The sequence below is a fragment of the Aythya fuligula genome, chromosome 3, assembly GCF_009819795.1.
Source record: "Aythya fuligula isolate bAytFul2 chromosome 3, bAytFul2.pri, whole genome shotgun sequence".
Taxonomy (NCBI): Eukaryota; Metazoa; Chordata; class Aves; order Anseriformes; family Anatidae; genus Aythya; species Aythya fuligula.
In genome coordinates, this window is record NC_045561.1 from 77,311,980 (window position 1) to 77,334,295 (window position 22,316).

The window sequence follows — 22,316 nt, forward strand, 5'->3', positions numbered from 1 at the left end:
GAATGGGACAGTAGGGAAATCTTCTACAGTCAGAAAATGCAACTTCCTACAAGTGTAGCAGGAAAAAAAAAAAAAATCTTCAGAAAACTGTGCTAAGGAATAATGTGTAACTGAAAAAAGGGCTTTTTGCCCCATACATTGACTCTGACGGGAAGATCCAGTCTTACCAAAAAGCACCCCTCATAACTTCCCAAAAGGCGATGTTTATGAACAGCTGTGATAGGTGGTATCTTTTTTTTATGGGATGGACCATTGAATCTCATTGAAGCAATAATAATATTAGCTGTTGCTTTTTCTGGAATAGGCTGAGGTATGAAGCACAGTATGTACAGTACAAATTAGACATGGAGAAGAGGAATTTTACCTATTTGTGCAGACTTCTTGAAACAATTTAAGAGGTCCAGGGAGAGGAAGTGGAAACCAGTGATAATCAGCCCCCACTACATTGTACTTTAAAATACAGTCAACAGTAAAATAAGTTAACTCTGATCATCTAGCTGATGTAATTATGACCTTTGTCTTCAGAGAGCCCAGCTGGATCAGCAGATATCTTTACAGGATTTAGGAGCTCACATCCCATGGAAAATACATATGAAACAACTCCTAAATCACTTGAAAAAGTGAACTTCAGTGATTTTGGATTCAAAATTTCATCTTTCTTTGCACATATAAATTTCATAGTACAGCAGAGCACTGGTTGATACTTCGAATTAAGTGGGGGAAATTTTATTTCATATACCTTTTCAATGAACTGTAAAAAATATTTTCACTTCGTTCTGAAATTGCTTATAAAGAACATTATGCTGATATGACCTAACCTTCTATCTGTATGTATTTTTTTCCTGTGTGAATGTGTATTTCAAAGAGCTTTTATATTATTCTGGTTATTATTCAGGTATAAAAAACACAGAAGGGATTAGCAGTTAGTTAGCAGTTAAACTTCTCTGTTTCTGAGCCTGCAGAAAGTCTTATATGACTGTCTAATGTGAGCCTCTCTACAACAATTCACACCTGAAATGACTTTAGAAAGAAAAGGAAAGGAAGGAAAGCCCTAAGGTCCACATTTAAAATACATCAGGTTTTATTGGGAAATTTTACAAATTGTTTTACTTACAGCTATATCAGTTTGTGTAGTGATTTCTTGAGAACTTAGGAGACCACTGGGGTTAACAATAATCAACACAGAATAAATTACTCCTATAAAATCAAGACTGCAGGAAGTACAGTTGATCATACCAAACAAGAAAAGCTCCATTTACTGCACGTTAAAGCAGCAGCCATCGATGGCAAAAGGACATCAAGCTGCTCCCTTTCCAAAAGGCAGAAAACCATGATTTGTGAGTTGGACATTTACATCTATTTGAAATGTCTTGTCAGTTTGACCTGTCTTTTACATTTGCTTTTAGAAATGCAGAGATTTGTTCAAAAATAATGTTTCATTTTCACCTTTTCATTATGCAGATAAGACAAGAGTGTAACTGAATTGTGAGCATGTGATGCTAAGCTATCAGCACCTATCCATGTCTGATTATTATTATTATTATTATTATTATTATTATTATTATTATTATTATTATTATTATTATTATTATTATTATTATTATTTTATTGATCTGTAGTAACACCTTCCCTTCTTTGGAAACAAATTGTTGCTGTAAAACTGTGAAAATAATTTTTACCTTCCTATTCATCTTAGGCATCTGACATTTCTGAAAGAGATGCCAAAGGGATATTCAGACATACTCGTGAGTTGATATAAGCTGAGAGGTACATCTTATCTTTTAAAATGTCAAAATGAAGGTTGAAGGAAAATGGTTGCCATTTATCTTTAAATAGCATGAAACCTTCTGAAGCCAGAGCGCTGCATGCATTTCCTTTGTTATTTGTTTTTGGATACTCAACTCTATACAGCCCTGAAGCCTTCATAAGGGACTAGAGAAAAACATTTATTTTTTATGGAAAAACAAAACAAAACAAACAACAAAAAACAACAACCACAAAAAACTATTCCCATCTGTAAAATAATGATGGTCATAATAAATATTTAAAGTCACTAGGATAAATAGAAGCTTACAAATACCTTTGTCTTCAGTCCTAGCAACTATACTGATATAAAGGAACTCTGTAAAGAAAATTCCAGATCTGTGTTTCCCGTGGTGAAACTACCATTATCTCTCAAATATGTGTGTCTAGGAATGATTAGTAAAATGATTTGCTTGATTTCCTTTATTCTAAGCTAGCCTGACACTGGAGTTAGAACTGACTCTATATATCTTAACAGATCGGTATCTACAGCTTCTGAAGATGAAAATAATTCTAGCAATAATTCAACATATTCTCCACAACTTATAGGTAGGGGTGATTTTCTTCCTATATTTAGGGTTCAACCTTAAGTATTGCATGTAGTTCTGGGTTCCGCAACACAAAAAGGATGTGATTGTCCTTGAAAGCATCCAGAGGAGGGCAACAAAGCTGGTAATAGGGCTGGAAAGCATGTCCCATGAGGAGGGGCTTAGGGCACTTGGGTTGTCTGCTCTGGAGGAGGCTGAGAGGTGACCTCGTTGCTCTCTACAACTCCCTGAGCAGGGGAAGTGGGGAGGGAGGTGCCAACCTCTGCTCCCTGGTCACTGATGGCAGGACATGAGGGAACGGCACAAAGCTGCACCAGGGGAGGGTCAGACTGGGCATTAGGGAAAAAGTCAGTAATATGAGGGTGGTCAAATACTTGAACAGGCTTCCTTGAGATTTGGTTGATGCCCCATGCCTGTCAGTGTTCAAGAGGCATTTGGATACTGCCTTCAGTGCTTTAATTTTTGGTTAGCCCTGAAATGATTACGTAGTTGACAGTCATTTCCAACTGAACTAAATTATAAATTCTATAGTGCAAGCACTGTCTCACATTGTACATTCGCCAAACTTTTCATATGGAGCTATCCAATCATTACAGCACTCAAACATGGAGAACACTGCATAGTTATAGTTTGAATACAGTTATGCATGTTATACTCAAGAGACCTGATTCTAGCTCTGTTACCAGATGGAGAAGAAAAAGGCATTTTTAGCCAACAAGAATACATACATTTCTATACTAAGAGATATGTAATAAAATATATACAAATTTATAGAAGGTTTTTCTAAAAAATGCAGAGACAAAATTCCACATCTGACAAAAAGTGAAAACCGGAATCAGTGCTAGTAGCAAGGCAATTGTCTATGTCACTGATATATCACATCTGTAATTGACAATTTACTAGAAAACTGTATTTCAGGTTGTTCTCTCTGGGAGAGAGAAAAATGAAAGAAAGCTACTGAAGAAAACTATAAGGTGGCTTGCAAAATGGTACAAGCAATTTCATGAGAGACATAGTAAACAGTAGTTAGTTATAGTTCATATTAAACAGGAAATGATTAATTAACCAAGGCCGACTCTTTATACTTATAAAATAGCCAAGTCCACTATATAGTCACTAAAATTAGAAGGAAAACAAAGTTTCCTGAAGCTGGCTTTGAAACTCTCAGGCCTATCGAAATACACCCCAAAGTGCTTTTTGATTTGCATTTAGTGTGTGTTTCCATAAGAAAAGTATTCGAGGAATCAGCAGCAGTCATGATCAAGATTAACTCCTCTGAAGTTTTTTTCCCCTCTTTTTTGGTCTGGAGGAATCTTTTGGAAAGTATAATTTCAGTTTTAGAGCAAGAAAAGGCTCTTAAATTGACAAATAAGAATAGAATTCCATGTTTAGGCAAAAGTTCATGGTGTGTTTTATAATTTTATTTTTGCAACGATTCCAAAAATGGTAATCTTAAATTGAAGTTTAACCTTAATAGATTAAAGGAATATTATTGTTCGTCTCTGATATTTGTTTCGTAATAAATGCAACCTCTATGGTCAGTTGAGACGCAGAGGATATGTTGTCACAGTGAGTACAGTTGATCTTTACTGAGGGTGTATATTCATGATACATCTGTCATCCAGAATGTGTTCTGAGATTCTCAACAGCTGGGAAACCTTTACACTACCTTACAAAGGTCATTTTAAAGGCAGCTAATGCCGAATAGTCACAACTTTGTTTTGTATTAAGTAATCTGGAGAAAAATAGGCTTTGTTTTTGGAAATATTCAGATCAATTTTAAGTAGCAAAATCTTTGCCCAAGTAGGAAAAAGTCATTGTATAACCCTCCTCTACTCGTAGTCATTCATGAGACAGCTGCCGTCAATTAGCCATGTCTTAATCTATTTTATTCTGGTTTATACCATGGCCAGATTTTTTGAACATGTGAAACACTTGACAATACAAGTTTGATGAGAAAAGATCACTGCATAGTACTGATGTAGAATTATCTTAGGTATCTTGTTTTCTTACTATGCAGATATTTTATGGCGTCTCATCTACACACTGAAAATAAGGAAAACCAAAACCAATTAGGATCCTTTGAAGATTACTTGAGGAAGAAAAACAACATCTCTTCAGTAATTGTATCCATTCCATGTATCCTTCCCCCTGCCAGCCCAAATTTCAAAATCTGTCAGCTAAGCAAGGTTGTGAACAGATTTTAGAAATTGTTAGAGACACCTGACTTTTATCCTCAAGTAGATTAACAACAAATGAAACTATTAGAGAGTCTGTCCTGTAACTATACCCTAATATTCCAATATTGCTAATTTTCACACAGCTACATTCTGAACTCAGCCCAGAAGGGTTGCTCAGAGACACAATGAATAGCCTGAAACAGTTCTAGGGACTCCAACTTCTGTGACATGGAAAATAGGACCCAAAACTTTGTCATCTGATTTTATCTTTTATGAGGAACAAGAGATTGAAGTACAATTTAAATCTTTCAGTTATTCAAATCACAACCTATTCAGATCTTTGCAAAGCAAATGAGATAAAATAATAAAGACCTCGCCTGACCAAACAGATATGAGAGTTTGAGTGGTTTCTAATTTATCCCAGTGATAAATGCCAAAAAGTGGTTACCTGGCTACATTATTCAGCTCCAGAAATAGAGTCATTCTCCATAATAATTCATAGAAATATTCCTCGCCAGACAGTGATATATCCATGTCACATATAATATGAAACTTGAAATGTTCAGTATGTCCCAGATGTGTCAGACTGTTCCTAGTAACAGTGAGACTGTTCTGTCCTTATGTACGGGCAAGTCTGGATTAAGAGGCAGGCACAGGTACATTTCCATACCTCTGCACTGCAGTCTGTCTGAAGAAGGTATGGAATATAAATTCAGCATCTTGGGGACAGCTATGACTTTTTCTTGAGAAAAAAAATAAAAATAAAAAGTAGCATTGCATCAAAAAAGCTGTTGATTTTATTCCCAAATTATAACCTAAATTCTCATTTCTACATCTGACTTGAAATGTAATTGTAAATTGTGTTAGAGCCATGGAAATACATGGAATACACCAAGAAGTGCAAGGATAGTAATTAATTAATTAGTGTTATTTATTTATTTATGGCTGACATTAGTGTTATAACATGGACAGGACATTTTCTTTGCTTAGTCTTTTCTGGTACATATCAATGACATCATACAACCATTTTGATTTACAGAAAGACAAATGACAGAATTATCAACTGATGAATATAGCTCAAGAGTCTTTTCTTTCCCAACTGACAGAGTAAATCAAAATCCCAAATGAATGCATTTTTTCTAAGTATATATGTCACAGTACTCTGCCTTAATGGTTTCCACATAAAGCATTAATGACATTACTTTTAAATCAACATAAAAAAAAAACAAACATTTTAAAGCATAAAATTGGCAATGCTTGTACACATGTTCCAAATGTTGTGATCTATTTCTCCATTATTAACTTGCTGAATTATAAAAAGTAAAAATGTTTTTTTCCCTGCCTTATTGAAAATATAAACATTTATCCATATAAAAGCTATAATACAAGAGGAGGATGTTCTAAGTATAGGATTCAGTTGTTAGATGAGGGGAAAAAAAAAAAAAAAGAGTTTTGATCCATGGCTTAATCGTTAAGTGACTCAGAGAAGGGACATCTTTATCTTGAAAATGACTCATATGAAAGATTTACTAGTAGGTTAAAAGTGCTTTTAACTTCTTTGGTGACAGACAAGATAAAAATCTTCTCTGAATTCAAAGATATCTAAACCAGAAGATTATTTATTTTTAATAGTTTTCTATATAAAGTATGTCTAAAATATCTTTTTCCTACTTACTTTATGCTCCTTAGTATATAACCCAAAATGGGGAGAATGAATTAATAACAAATTTTGTGTGTTTGTAATATGTATGAAATAAAAATATCTACTGAGAGAAATATTTGTAAAATTACATTACCAATATAAGATTCCAAATTTTGTAAAATAAATTCAAATTACACATGCTTGTGCAAAACATAGAATGTTGCAAAATGATCTTTAATTTTAATTAATATCCATCACATTTGTCTAATTGGAACTACCACAGAGATGGAAGAAAAGTTTTGAAACACTTCTGAGATGCCTTTTCTGGGCACCTCCCTGCCCTGTTCACAGATGGGGAATCCATTTACTTACATTTTTGGAATATGAATCTTGATCAAGATCATAGCCTCTCTCAGTTCCTGTGTCTGCATTAAAACATTAGACACTGAGACAAAACTGAGTTCCCCCTTATTTGGTCATGGAAGACTGATTAACAATCTAAGAAGGCTTCAGCAGAGCAGTCCTCAAATCTCAGTGACGTATCTTAGAGGTGAGGTAAAACTTTCCGCTTTTTTAATGTCATGATCAGTCCAAAAAGCATACACCTCATCTCAAAGCAGCTTAAAAGACTGTATTCAGTAAATAAATAAAAAATCTCAAGGTGGTTTCTCTATGTTGTTATTGCTAAATGGAACAGAAAATATACCTGGAGTTCAACTATGATGACTGAAAATGATACTTATGCACTAGGGAAAATTTTTGACCGAGCTGGAATGATAGTTTCCTTATTTCCTTATTTCCTTTCATGGATTCTAGATCAAATAATCTTTAACATTTGCTGTAAACTTGCATGAAGTCATCAAAAATCCATTCTGCTGTCTTCCACAAGCTGTAACACCTCCCTACCTTCTCGATAATAACAGATGCATACAGTTGGATATCTAATATTTCTAGCCCATGGAAGCAGGAACTGCTTCCTCCCATCTTTGGTGCTTTGTACGTACATTAGACACTTGCAGGACCTCTACAAACTCCTGGCAGCTTGCGTTAATCTTAGCTTAATAATCTTAGTTTTTTTGTGTTTCATTCCCTAAGTCTCATGGTAATAGGAAAAGAGATGGATAAATTTGCAAACCTATACCTGGAGTTCAACTATGATGACTGAAAATGATACTTATGCATATTTGTCTCTATTTCATCTCACTTTCCTTCACTATTTTCTTCCTTGATTAACCATGGGCCATATCAGTGAAACAGAAATGGCACCTGAAATTTCTCTGCCTGACATTACTTCCCAAATTGCCTGTGCTGTATTCACAAATCTGTTAATGCTCAAATTTGTCCCATGGAAGCAGAATGTTTTCCTGTTTATGAAACTTTCACATTGTCCCAGATCACATACAAAATCCACAATTCTGTTCTGGGTCTTTTTATTTGTTACTAGTCTTCTAACATTTATCTTCCCTTCAGCTCACACTGTGAGGTAAGGGCATACTATTTTCGTTTGAAGGAAAAATTAAGCGAACACCATGCTGGAAGTTTAGCAGGAGACAGAACTGAACCTATATCTCTTCTAACTTCTGGCTCATTGCACCTTTCCATTGTGTAAAGTTTAAGCACAATATATCACAGACTTTCTCTGAGTGCCATTGTTTTTCTTCTTTGCCTGTCTTTTCAAGACTTTTATACACATTCAACATGTATATAAAGTCTTTTTTTTTTTTTTTTTTAAATCTCAGATTTTAAGAATATCAAAGCTACTGTTACTTTCGTATTTCAAGACACTTTCAAACAGTTCTCTGAAGTTTCTTTAATATTAATACAGCAGCCTCAACTCATACCTTTGCCTGTATAATGAAAAGAGATAGAGATGTAGAAGTTGATAGACCTTTCTAAATTTTTACGAAATCTTTTGAGAACTACTTAGTTATTCTGTATACATCTTTGCAAGACTTTGCAGGCTGTTATATTCTGGTTAAAGGCCTATTCATCATCTAACCTTTCTTTATTAATTTCCTTTTCTATTATATCAATAGGTGCAGCTTCAGCTGTAATTAGATAAGTGTTAATAAATAAAAAATGCATACTTTCACATTTATTGAAGATGAATATTTACATTATAGTCAATATTTCAGCCTGACACTGTACACTGATTATATTCTCATAGTCAAAAACCTGATAATCTTTCACAGTTCATCCTCCCCAAAGTACAATGCATTCAGAATGCTATTAAAGTACTATGGTAGAATACAAGAATAGACGTATAGATAAAATAATTGAATGACCAGTGATGAACAATATTCACACTGTAGAATACTGGAATAGAAGTAGGCCATAAGACATAAGACATTCTACTATACTAAATTAACCCTGTTGTGGCTAGAGTGAAAATAAAAATACAAACAGTACAAAGAGAAAATAAAAATACAAAAGTACAAAGAGAAAAATCTATACTAAGTTATATATATGTTATATGTAAGTTATATATATATGTTACATATATATAAATTATATATATACAGTTAGAAGTTATATATATACAGTGAGTTATATATATATACACATATATATATGTCAAATGTGGCAGTGAGTTAAATGAGGCTTCTCTCTATTTTCATCATCTTTTGTTTACAACTTAAATTGACAGAGCAAGGAAGAAAGGGAAGAATACAGAACATTCTGTAAATTATCATTTCTTGGTGTATTAAAGTAGTTCTTAGGCCAGGTGCCACACAGAAGTGTGAAAGAAATTGTGTAGGATGAAATTCCTAAAGAACTCTACCCACACACTGCATACTGCATATCCACTATGCACTCCCCAGAACCCACACAGGCAGACTGCTTTTGCCAGAGCAGTGGAGAAATACTAAAAATACCTCTTGGGTTCTTCCGCTGTTGGGAACTATAACAAAAGGTTCACACCACCTAAGCAGGCAAATAAAACTTTAATAAGACCAATGTCTTATTTACAGCTGAGCCTGTTTCCAAGTCCAGATCAACAGTTACCTCCCACTCATCCTGGTGATTAGGGCAGGAGTGGTATTATTATCTTTTAATAGACATTCATGAGTCATCTGGTGGGGTAGAGCTGGAGCATTTTCTTTGCTCCAAGTGGGTGGGATAGATTTTTCTCTCCCCTCCATTTCCAGAAATACTCAGGCCTTGTGGACTACAACCTGACAGAGGTCTTTGCTATTCAGTCCTCAGTGGATGCTGTTCCCTAGCACACTAATGGAAGACCATTAAACATCTTGAGCTTGTTAATGTCTTTATTCCTTAGATCAAGTGCTGAAAATGTCTTCATTGGGTCTATAAGTGTAAGGAAAGATCTACCTGTCATGGAAAAAAATTGTCAGAATTTGTGTTATGCACAATATATTTCTGTCCCAGCTGACACGTCAACTCACAAGGTCCTGCAGGTAGTATCATTTTTAGACAAGTGCTACTTTTCTGCAGAAAGAAGCATAGGATAAAGAGATAGAATGCTAAAGAACTTACAGATTTGTATCATAGAAAGTTGGGGAAGATAACTTTTATACAGAATAAATTTAATGTAATACATGTGGAAGGGCAGGGAGAAAGAGCACAAGAGACAATTATATATGTGCAGGAGATCCCCTGAAAACTAATAGTCTGTATTCTGGGAAGTTCATATTATTCATATCTATGTCCAAAAAGGTGTGGATGAAATGTTGGTTATAGAGCCAGTGAAGAATGCAATAATTTATGGTTCTCTTATCTTCTCACTTCATTGCTGTAGCATGTAAGAAACACGGAAACACAAATATATTTCTGTAACCAAAAATCAGTCAGAAACTTACTGACTAGTAATAAAAACATATACTCTTTCACATAAAACATGTGCTCTTCTTTTTCAGCTGGTGAGACACTAATGTCTGTAGCTCCAGTTTTATTCAAAACTATTGGAAATATTCTCTCCAATCACTGAATAAATGGATAATAATAAAAGAATAAAAGGGAATGTTTCTTCATTTAAAGTAGCACAAAAGTTTGATTCTTTCAATTAAGAGAATGAAAGGCATAAAAGAACAGAAAGATTGAAAGCAAACTAGATATGAAGTCCTGACTGTAGCTGAAAACAAGGGAATATTTTCCAAAACAAAAATCACAGATTTAGCAAACTTCACGTAGGCAACTTAAATGAAAGATCTAAGTAAGTGCTTCTAGCTTTTGAAGAATTCAAATTATTCAATTACACAAAATTAAATAATTTAAAAAACAGACAGACAAACAAACAAACAACCAAAACAAACAAACAAACAAAAAACAACAGACAAAACCTTAAAGATAACAAGAATTGTGTTAGTAAAAGCAACAATAGTGATTTCAAAGGTATTACCTTGACATAATCAGTGATTCCACAAGTGTAAAAGTGTTTAAAGTAAATAGTAAAAGTAGAATAAAAATAGAACTAATGTAGAAAAAAAAAAAAAAAAAAAAAAAAAAGCTGGAATTGTATGTTTGAGTGCAGAGCATGAATCCTGTAAAAGTATGAACTCTTTAGCTGAGTTTTCATTGACACTAACTTGAATTATTGATCTGTAGGAAGGTTGTTTTCACTTGTACATTGCTTAAGGACAGCTGACAAAAGCTGGTTTAGTAAGGAAATTAGACAAATTGTTTTAGTGAGGAAACTAGACAGAAGTTGTTTAAATGGGGAAAATAATAAGGTAACTATTATCATGAAACATACTTTCAAAAGTATGTTGAAGCTACTGTAGGTTTTACAATACAATTCAGCAAAATCACTGACTTTAAGACAGGGTGTAATCCTTCTTGAAGTACACTAAGTCTGAAGATTTTAACACCCCCACTTATCTATTTGAAGAATACACAAAATGTTCTGTTTAAAAATACATTAATGTTATGTCTCATGCTTAACTGATATTTACTTAAATAAGCCAGAATGCACATATCTTTAGTGTTGCTTTTGTTAAAAGATAAGAACTGAGTAGAGAAAGAGGAACACAATGTACAGGTAGGAACTCACAGGCTTTTGTAAACATTTTTATAGTACACATTATGCATTTTTGTTCTAGCTTGATATTTGATACCTATAGTTATGCAAAATGATTTTTATTATTATTATTATTTCCTTTCCCCCTCCCCCTCCAGTTTAATGATTAATTTCTATGTTATACAATGCCACAGTTTATTCAGGTATCTGAGAAAATAAGTAGTGCAGGGTAGGAAGCAGATCTAGGGAATTTTCTAAGGATTTACTAATACAAGTTTTAATTTTGCTGTCCCTTTCTTATTCGTATTACAAGGACATAATATTAATCATAGCCATTTGCTATGTCCTGTGTACCTACATGGTCAGGAGTTCAGACTTCACAACTTTTTGCAGACCTCCTACAGGACAAGAGGACAGGTCTTCTGCTTATTCACATAATCACAGAAAGACAGAGAAAGGTGACTGGCTAAAAATGAGATTTCTGGGCTAAAAAACAGACACCTAATAGCACTGTAAAGTGTTTTTTGTTTCTGGTTAAATAATTTCCCATGGAAAACAACTGCCTCCTCCTGTGGAATATGTTTGACACTGGAATTGCTCCAGTTCAACCGACGAACATTTGTTTTTAGAAGAAGATGCTATCCATATTATCTGTCTACCTGGGAATTTTCAGGGGAAGGAACATCTGGAAGCTAAAATTGTGTTCACGTTTGAAAAACACCAAGAAAATGTAAACATCTGACTGAAAAAATAAAGAGGGAAGTGTCTGAGCCTGCAGATAATAATGGTTACAAACCAATGACATTTGTAAATAACCATTAAGTTGCATTCAACATCTCTTAGAGTGTCTCGGGGCCACAGAGAGAGAAATGGACATAGGCTAACTGAAATTTTCCACAATATTTGTAATATTTAAGGAAAGGACATGTTATGAAAGAAAACTTGAGCCTTAAGCATGCAAAGACATATGTTTGTTTCCAGGTACCTCACTATTAAAATTAATTCAAGATTACCATACGTTTAAAGGCCAATTTGTGTAAAGGTGAAACATTCTTTCAAAGCATGACTGATCATAGTGACGGTGAATAGTGATTGTCAGTACAAGACCTGAGAAGTTCCTTCCTCTCCTGCTCAGGGTAGCAGCCTCAGCTGCCTCATTTCAGCACTGGAGATGTGAGAGGCACCTCCAGGATTTCAGAATCCACTGCAAATGGCTTTGACAGAGGAACCACAAGGAAGCTCTTTGGCCCTGAAGTCCACTAGATGTGGATGTCTCCAAAAAAGTGGCCATCCTTTTCCCTCTTGTGTGAATTACCCATGTAAAAGCACCCAGTCAGCAAGCAGGAACATAACATGTGACTTGTATGCCTAAACAGCATTTCTGTTAGATTGTTTCAGTAGAAAAGCTCTCAAGAATTTACATTTTCACTTTTTGAGAGTAATATAATTTATTTTTTGCTTTAATAAAACACTAAATCTTAAAATTATTACCCTGAAAAAAAACACAATGATTTTCTACTGTGCTAAGGAAAGCAAAGGACATTTACAAGTTAAAATTGTTGTAAGATTCAAATGTAGAGTCTGCTTTTTTTTTATATTATTTGATATGATTTTATATGAAGTGATAAGTCCAACACAGTCCTGACCTCTAGGCACAACCACAGTAAATAATTAAAATCAATCCAATCCAATGCCACTTTATAATTCTGGCAGCTTCTGCAGATTCAACATTATTTCTGCTATCCAGTGGTTAGCATGACATAAAGAAGACTGGATAGAAACCATGTTGTAAAACTGCCTTGGTCATTTGTGAAAACGCCTTTAGCATACATTTCAGTGTTAAATGCATATACCTATACTAGATGACAAATGGAACAATGGCAAACAAATTTTAAAAGAAACTCTGTACTAATGAGTTTATAAGACAAAAACCTAGCCCTCATCATTGTTTTGCCTGCATGCTTGAAATCACCTTACTTCAGTAATTCAGGTAATGTAGCATATTACTCCCCTCATACACTAATATATGCATGTACACATTTAATTCACTTTTAAGTGTGTGCTTAGTGGGGAAGGGGAAGGGGAAGGGGAAGGGGAAGGGGAAGGGGAAGGGGAAGGGAAGGGAAGGGAAGGGAAGGGAAGGGAAGGGAAGGGAAGGGAAGGGAAGGGAAGGGAAGGGAAGGGAAGGGAAGGGAAGGGAAGGGAAGGGAAGGGAAGGGAAGGGAAGGGAAGGGAAGGGAAGGGAAGGGAAGGGAAGGGAAGGGAAGGGAAGGGAAGGGAAGGGAAGGGAAGGGAAGGGAAGGGAAGGGAAGGGAAGGGAAGGGAAGGGAAGGGAAGGGAAGGGAAGGGAAGGGAAGGGAAGGGAAGGGAGGGGAAGGGAAGTGTATATAGTGGTCCTCCTCCAGGTGACACAATGTAGTCACATCCAGTCACATAGGTGTGCCATGGAAACAGGGGTCACATTCAATCTCTATCAGGGATGTTTTGCTATGATTAGTGGTATAATAATATTTCTAATGTATAATAATAATAATAATAATGTCAGTAAACGTTTAAGGGTGTGAGTCTAAATTTGGATATCTCCTTGTGAAATGATCACATTTTTTATTCCTGTCCATGAATGACGACACAATAAAATCTCTAGGAAGAGGAAGATTTGAAGTTTTCCTTGGAGAGGAGAGGAGAGGAGAGGAGAGGAGAGGAGAGGAGAGGAGAGGAGAGGAGAGGAGAGGAGAGGAGAGGAGAGGAGAGGAGAGGAGAGGAGAGGAGAGGAGAGGAGAGGAAGGAAGGAAGGAAGGAAGGAAGGAAGGAAGGAAGGAAGGAAGGAAGGAAGGAAGGAAGGAAGGAAGGAAGGAAGGAAGGAAGGGAGGGAGGGAGGAAGGGAGGAAGGGAGGAAGGGAGGAAGGGAGGAAGGGAGGAAGGAAAAGAAAGAAAGAAAGAAAGAAAGAAAGAAAGAAAGAAAGAAAGAAAGAAAGAAAGAAAGAAAGAAAGAAAGAAAGAAAGAAAGAAAGAAAGAAAGAAAGAAAAGACAGAAAGAAAGAAAGACAGAAAGAAAGAAAGAAAGAAAGAAAGAAAGAAAGAAAGAAAGAAAGAAAGAAAGAAAGAAAGAAAGAAAGAAAGAAAGAGAAAGAAAGAAAAGATTGGAATTATGCTAATTTCAAGTTGCAGTTACAGTTTAAATATTAAAGTTAGAAAACTGTGAAAAGTTTATAGACTGACCTCTTATCATATATGTGATGTTGCCTTTTTGGGATGATAAGTTGTAATATATGTGCTCATGTACCTCTTCAGTTAACTTCAGTAGGAATTACACTGGTAAACCTGAAGCCAAAACTAAGGTCCTACCTGACATAGGAGGAAAAGGTCAAAGCATAATGAGTATCTTAACATTTGAATAATGTGTGAAATTATGTCTTTAAAAACAGTAAAATAGTTACCAGAAAACTATATTTATGGTAATTGTATCAATTGTGAATAACCTCTTAGAAGAGACTGAAACAAGATTTAGCCTTCCTGACATGCAGAGAACCACAACTTAAATCTTCATAATGGAATATAAGAAAAAATTTACATACCAAAGAGGCTACAAAGGCTTACATTCATTGTACCTTTGACAATTTGACTCCAGGCAAAGGTACAGAGGTGCTTTTGAAGTTGTGAGAACATAAGCATGTACAGGGAGTAGCAGGTTTTACTCATTACATATTTGTAAAGGATTTTTTTAAACTATCTTTAGAGATAGAAAGAGGATACTTCTCCAGTGAGAAAGTTTTTCAATGCTTGGCATTTTATATCTTCCTTTCTTATGGAAAATGCCTTTGCATGGCACTGAGCAGAAGTTTCAGGCCAGAGACAAACTCTGTGCTGTAAGACTGATTCTAAAAAAAGCCCAAGTCAGCCACAAGGACTCAAGTGGGGCTTATTCAGGACTTAAAACCGCAGCTTTTTCAATCTGATTTCTTAGAGCAAAACCCAGCACTGATCATAATCTGAGAAACTGAACTAATTTGACTGAAAAGTATAGGAGACAGTTTTGAATTAAAAAAAAAAAAAATAGGCAAAAGAAAACAAACAAACAAAACAACAACAGCAAAAAATAAAAGGAGGCTACTTAACCTCCTCTGCCTCTCTACCTTACATAGTGAGGTAGAGGGAGCTACAAGGTTGCTGTTTTGTTAGCTTGGCTCTTTTCCTCAAAATCTAATGAGTCTGAAGAATACTGTAGTTGCTTACTGTATGCTTTACTATGGTCTTCTGATTACAGAAGGGAACAGATTTACATCACCTGCATATTGCTTGAAGTATTATATACTGGATCTTAGAAAAGGTAGGAGATGAGAAAGAGAAAAATTAAAACTCTATTACAGAGAAGAAAAAAAAAAAAAAAGTATTAGAGGCTATGAAGAAAGGAATGGAATATGGGACAAGGCATGGTGGCAGTGTCATTTAGTGTCATTCTCTCTCTAATATTAGTCAAATATCTTGTAGCCAAGTACTTGTTGTATAATTCCTGAAGTAGACTTATTTACATAAAGCAACTGCACTGCAGACACTTATTAGGAATGAATCTAGATCCTAAATCTTACTGCTCCCTTTTGACCACCTGCTGCTTAAACAAATTCCCACTTAAGGATCTAAAGCCTGAACAGTCACGTCTCAATGCACCAACGATTTATATAAAGACACAGGGCTAAGACTAAAATATGAAATAATAATTTCAAATGAAAATGTGTAAAGCTGCCAAAAGAACATGACAGTAGGATCAAATGGATTGGAAGTATAGCCAGCTGTCCATAGCTTTAAGTCTTTAGGTGTGTTGACTTTACAGTTCAGATCCCATTATCTACATCGTGTTCCCGTATATCAGTCTGATCTTAGAATATGGAACCATTGTTTGCTGTTTTACAACTATCTATTCATCTGCAACTACTGAAGATATTTCAGTATTCATATGCAATAGTTCTTTTTACAAGCCCTACTCAAATGATTCTGAACTCTGAGAAGGAAGGGAATATAAGAGTTAGTTCTTTCTGAATCACAAACTGAAGTTTTCCTTAAATATTTTTAAAAATAAAATATGAAATTAAGAAAACCTGTGGTAAGGAATTAGAAAGTACCTGTGGTACTTTCTAATGGTAACATTTTAGTTAAATGCAAAGCTATGATCAAACCTGTGATCAAAGCTGTGAATAAGGTTAAATAAATCACTGAGCTGCCATAAATCACTAGCTAAGCAGATCAGAGCCAAATAAAGCTACTCTCTTTATTTGAGAATATTACTTTTTTGTAAATACAAAGAATTTTTTCTTCATTTCAGTTTATTTAACTGTTTAAACTCAATTATTATCTTATTCTAAGTTAAAAAAAAGTAACTAGTTAAAAAAAAAAAGTTTTCTTTCTCTGATTTTTGAATAAATATTGTGTGAAAGAAAATGAGCTCTATCATATATTCTTGTAGGATGCAGTGGCTGGAAACTAAATTACAAATAATACTATATTTGTTTAATAAAACATTTAGCTTATCAAAGCATGCTCAATTTAAAATTAACTTCTCATATATATAATATATATTTATAGTACACAAATAAATAGTTTTAAAATTCTAGGTTTGTACCATTATAATTGAATTCCAACTTCCATCATAATGAAGCTTGATGGATATCACAAGTAAAAATAAAATCATTATTTAGGAAGAAAGAAATTCAACATTTTCTATCATTAAAACAAACAAACAAAAAAGTAAAGATTAAGAACATGGTTAAATGTCTCCTTAAGTATAGATCTGTTTAATAGATAAATATTTATGTTCTCTTTCCCTCTAAGAGTAAAAGGCACAGAGTTATGAGAAAAGCTGTATAGAGTGACCAGAACTAGTAATCTAGGAATCAGTCTCTGTTTTCCATTCTTTATTCCTGGACAACATATGAAAAAATAAGATTAAAATTGCTGTTTTCAAAACCAGGTTTCTTGTTTGCTGATTTAAATCATGATTAAAATTGGTGATTTAAAAGGTTTTTCAATCATTGTGATTTAAAACAATCCACCCTTTATTGCTTTAAATATCTTTTAAGCTGGTAAAATGAGCACTAGTTCAATCTGCTTAAACAGAGCAGAAACCAGCCAATGTTAGCATCAAAACAAAAAGGAAAGCTTCTCCATTCCCTGACCTTCCTCAAAGGGGGCAACTCTGGTTTCTCTGTCCTCTGTGTCCTGCACTGATGCCAGACTTGCACTATGAAATGTGTTTTAACCTAAACTAACCTCTGCTTTCCAGAGCAAAGCTCAGATTTTGAAGGCTTAATTTTGGCAGACAAAGCAGCGTGAATATTACTTGGTGTTTACATTATAGACAAAGTACTGAACACATTTAAAGACTAGATTTTTTTTTTTTTTTCCCTAGGATTAGCTACCTGATTGGCACTTCTGAGAATCTCACTGGTTCCATTTGTTTCATTTTGGAATCAGCATAAGGTACCTAAGATAAAGATATATTTGAGTTTCTCTGTACCAAGTAAGCACGCATGGATATTGTGCCTAACAATGCCCACTAATTATTAAACCCAATATTTAGGTTAAAAATTTGTTCACATTTGTGTTTGACTCAGCAGACTACAAGAATGTACCCTGGCTGTAAGCCAAACCAACCAGCTCAGGAGTCCATGACATAGGCAGGGAGAAATCTAAGTTTTGTAGAATTTTAATGAGAATTTATAACTTCAGTTACCACAGAAGTTTTACTTTTTTTTACAGGCTTTCCTGGATTTCATGACTTTTTGTTTCCAGCTGTTGAGTTTACCTGGTTCTTTTGAGAGAGAGGAGACTGACTTCTTCAAAAAAAATCATTGCCAAAATTGTCCATTTTTCCTTCACCACCAGCAAAAGGTATGCTATCTGCTTCCTCATCAACACTTGAAGCCAGAAAAAAGGTGATACCTTTTGATACTGGAAATTCTCTTATTAGAAATAAATTCTATAGAAATCTCCTAACACAATGATTAACTAACAGTCTAACCAAAGACTAGGAAAAACCTCACCTGACTTTAGCCATTAAAATGAATAATCTAGCCTAATTTATTCATGTTGGCTCTTTTTGTAGTCAGCAGTAATTCATTAATTACCATGAGAAACACCTATCTCCCTCTTGCTGGTACTGTGACTTTGCTAAACTTTTTACCTACTGAAGACTGCTGTTAGCTTCTGGCCATTGCACTTATGAAGTCTTTATGATTTTACCCTCTGGCTCTTGTGTGTTATTTCTCATACATTATCAGGTTTCATGCATATTAATCATCGAGCATACAGATCACATTAAATCTGCCTTTTGAAACATTTTACATCTTTAAACTTTCCATAGATATCAAACAGCTGGAGAAAAGAACTGAAATCCAGAAGCTAATTTGGAGTTTGTCACTGATGAGCTGCATGTAGCCTCAGGGCTTGCCTGTTTCCTCGCAGCCTGCTCCAAGAAAGAGGAAATGCTTAGTTGCATAGCTCTCAGCAACAAAATAAGGACCAAACTGTGACTCATTGTCACATTTCTGTTCGATGTGTGCTTCTCTCTTGCTCCACTGGGGAAATAAGTTGTGGCAGACAAACAGCTGGCAGAGAAACCTTGTCTTTCTGCTCTTCTCACCTCCCTGTATTAGATCAGTGCACAGTCTCCGGTGCATTGCAGCAGGTAGTGGCTCTGCATGCTTCTAAGTCTCTGCTCATTCTTCTGTGCGTGGGAGAATAAAATGCCAGGGGACAGCCATCAGCCTTGCTCTGTGACCTGCTGTAGATTGGGCTAGAAAGGACCAATTATAAGGCAGCTGCTGCAGCTATTGTGCACATACAGATTAAGCTGTACATTGGTAGAAGCCATTTCTCAGAGATGCCAGGTTTTTGTATTCATATTTCAGTGGTGGCAGGTCTAACTGCATGTGCCATGGGGTCCAGTCCAATCCTTATGTTCATAAACACAGCAGAGTAGAATAGTTAAGATACATGTGGCTTTCTAGGCAAGCTCTTAAGTGGTCATGGCAAAGTTCCTGACATTTACAGAATTCTCAGTAGCAGCCAAAATATTAGTAGTAAATAAATTTCCTGAGAGTGTTGCAAAGTCAAAGTACTTACTAACACTACTGAGCTTTATTCTGTATACTGTTTTAAGGATTTCCACATTTTAATAGTGCAATTCCGTGGCTGCAGTTACATGTAATATGAGGTTGCTGAAGATAATCCTTTGGAATCTTCTCCTAAATTTTTACCAGCAGGAGACCTAGGTCCTGCCAGCTTTCTCAGGACATTTATAAACTGCTGTCCTCACATATCTCCTTATGCGACTTTCAATTCAAATAGTCATTGCTTGGTGGCTATATTTTAAAACTCTTTTGTGTTATTGTCATTATAGTGATACTGACCTGAAAGAACACCCCAACAGATCCATGCATCTGCCTACCATAGAACATGGTATTGTTGTGGGTTGTCAGAATAAGATTCCTGAGATGTGCAGCAAAGGTATAAGTCTGCCATGGCTAGACCATCCCCCTAAACCAGCAGCCATGTTGAGCCATGTCGCTGCCATGCCATGCTGTTCTCATGTCAGCATCTTGGTGTGGTACCCTGGGGGGCAAAGAGCCTGTCACTCTAGCTGAGATGTGGCTGACAGCATAAAAAAGAAGTAAGAATACAGACAACGTGGAACAAGCAGTTTAAACCTAGTAAAGTCATTAAGATCTCTGCAAATTATAGACTGGAATGTAGCATGAAAATAAATAACTAAATAGATAGATAAATAAATAAATAAGGCATTGTATGAAGATGAATTTTAATTTTAATTTATTTTTATTTGTCCAAACCATAAGTTGCTGAAGTTTAGACCTGAACTTTTAGACTGCCTTCTGATTGCCAGCAGTAGCCCCAGAGGAAAATAAACTGCAGTGAAACATTAGCCCCAGGCTAATTCTTAGTTTTCTGCCATGAGTAAAATTTCCATCTCATGGATCAAGTTTAAAAATCATCCAGTCAAAGTAAGTCCAAATATATATATATAAAAAATAAAAATAAAATAAAAAAAATAAAAACTATTCTTTGGTTAATTTACCTGTCCTGCTGAAGGTCAGGTACTGTGGAACTGACTGATGCCCCTTGTCACTTGAACTCTACTGCTTTACACAGACAAAAACAAAACAGACACACACTGCAATAGCCAAGAAGCACCTGTAAGCACTGTAAAAACATTTTCAGACCCTGTGTTTTATCTTTATTTTAGGGGCCTTTTATCTTCTTTCTCTGATTAGCTAAAGGATTGAAAAGTTAGTTACAGACTGAAAAGTTTTTTATGTTTCCTATTAATTTCAAACAAAAAATCTTGATATTTTTTGCTTTGTTTCACCTGAAGTACCTCATAAGTATTTCCATACCACTCCTCTAACACTGAAGTTGTTAATGAACACATTTTGGAAAGCAAATACAATTTCACAGATATCCTGGTAACACCTACAAAGTAACCAATGTTTCCAACATATCTTTTTAAAGTTATCCGAATAAACTAGTGCTACCATTCAGATTAGGGCTGTCATGCTGACCCACCTGTTTTGGCAGTATTTGCAGCCAGAAACTGTTTATAGATCCATTCAATTGGTTACCATAAAAACATCCCTGCATTATCTCCTTGCTGTGATTAACCAGATATCAGGCAAGAATTGTGCAGTTTGGAATAGTCTAAACATGAATCATTTAGAAGTTAATTCGGTTCACTCTCTAATATTGCTTAATGCACATCCTCTTACAAATATTAGTAAAAAAAAATGGAAGATGAAAAGTACAACTTTCATACACTGAAATGCACATAAACTTGACAAGTAGAACAAAAATAACTCTAAGAAGAGTGTTTTAAAATCCTTTAGATTTTGTTTGTTTATTTTAATTATTTAATTATTAAATAGTTAATAGATAAATATAATAGATTAAATAGATAAATAGCGGAGTAATTTACACTCGGGAAAAATTAAAAAAGGAATGAAATTCAACTAAAAAAATCAATATTAAAGAAGGTTGCATTTTAAATATAGACCCTGTCTCATTGTAGTTGATAAAATATTGCTACGCATCTAAAATGTTATTTAAATATGAATGGTCAGGAAATATTAAAGTACATGAAATATTCATATTTTTGGATATACATTTACTGGTTAATACAATTCACTTTCATTCTTTCATGACTAGTTCAAGCATACTTATTTCAACACAAATTTCACCAGCTCTTTTAGAAGTTTACTTGAATAAGGGTAGGGTGGAAACACCTGGCATTCAGGCTTTCCCCCTTCTTGTACAACTCCAATGGAGCTGCTCTGCATATGAGACTAATGCTATTTTTAGAGGTGCACAGAGATTTTGCTTCTGTAACTGGTAAAAACTCTGAGTACAGGACTGAAAAAGGGGAAAAATAAAAAAAAAAAAAAAAAGAAAAAAAAAAAAGACGTGAAAGAAAAGAAAACAAACCAATAAACAGATTAAATGATCCCAGAGTGAACCTGTTGTATTCTATGAACAATAAATCATATTGACACACCAGCTCAATTACACTGTCAAAGTACATATCATTTTTGGTTAATTATATTCAAAAATAGTTACTGTACCTTCTGCTGCAGTCTCAGCCATGATGATGATGATGGTAAGAATCACTCTGTTAAAAAGGTCAATATGTACTCTGGCAGATTAGATAATACTTCTGGGTTTCTGGATTTTACAGGAGCTTCAGAATGAGCACGAGGGAGGTCCTCTGCTTTTTCTAATTTTGTTCCTTCTTCTTTTGTGCCCCTCTGAACTTTCTCTTTCCTCTGGAGACTCCTGCCCTCCCCAAGCAACCTCAGGCCTTCCAGAGGCAATACTTAAAGCTCAGTCTAAAGTATCAACTTCTACTAAAAATAGCCATGCCTCACAGTTAGTCTTCAGCATGTTTTCTCTAATATCCTAAGAACCATGCACATGACAAACACAAAATAAAAAGAACCATTTCTAATCAGGACAGGAAGGCATAGAAGGGCAGCAAAAAGCAAAAGAACAGGGAAAAAGCTGTTTAACGCTCCTGCAGCCTTGCTAACATAATTACAGTTCTTTGGGGGGGGTATGTCAGGAAACATGAAATATAGAGTTCAAAGAAACCTTATCCACCCTAGCTC